The following is an 850-nucleotide window of genomic DNA, read 5'->3' on the forward strand; positions in this document are numbered from 1 at the left end:
AAATCTCATCTCTGCTGTTTGTTGCAATTATTTAACACTAAAAAAAAAAAGATTGTTAGAGATTAAAGCGAAATATGCAGGCAATAAGTGATAAAGAAATCTACTTTTTTCCCCAGAATTTTTTTATTAGTTATTTCTCCCCACAGCCATTATGCTCATTAATTAAATCAGAATTGAAATATTCACTGTTTAGAGGAGCAGGAACATTTAAACACTGTTTCATTAAACGTTTCAAAACAAAGAACATGTGGTCAAGTAAAATCACACTCAAATATTTCACATGCAGAAACATCAGCAACTCCATATGGATGAAACCAACTCAGTTGTTATATATAAAAGCCAAAAACAGAATTAAAAATTTCAGTGCATTCACACCTTCACCGGGGCAACAAATATATACAATTATAGAAATAACAACTGCGCCCCAGTTATACAAAAACACAAAAGCATACACAATTAACTTAAAAAAAAATACAAATACCTGTAAATTGAAAAAAAGGAAAACAAAAATTGTATGCACATTGCATAAAAATAAAGTTGTAATTCTTCATAAATACTTAAGTCATAAAGTGCATACCGTACATAATCTGTCTAGGAATCACAGACAGCAGGACTTACAAACATAACTTTTGAGGTCTAGATATATAATGATGTAAACAACGTAAAAAAATACAAAAACAATTTCAACTGTCACATAATCCTAGATTGGTTCTTAAATTTTGTTTTTTTGGGAAACGAAAAGTCCATTTCTTCTGCCTTCAGTCCCCCCTTGTGGAGCATTCTGACGCTGCACAACACACCATTTCCAATGTTCTGGGCTCCAATAATGGCGCCTGTAGTGATTACACCT

Source organism: Acipenser ruthenus, chromosome 1, assembly GCF_902713425.1.
Source record: "Acipenser ruthenus chromosome 1, fAciRut3.2 maternal haplotype, whole genome shotgun sequence".
In the NCBI taxonomy this organism is placed as follows: domain Eukaryota; kingdom Metazoa; phylum Chordata; class Actinopteri; order Acipenseriformes; family Acipenseridae; genus Acipenser; species Acipenser ruthenus.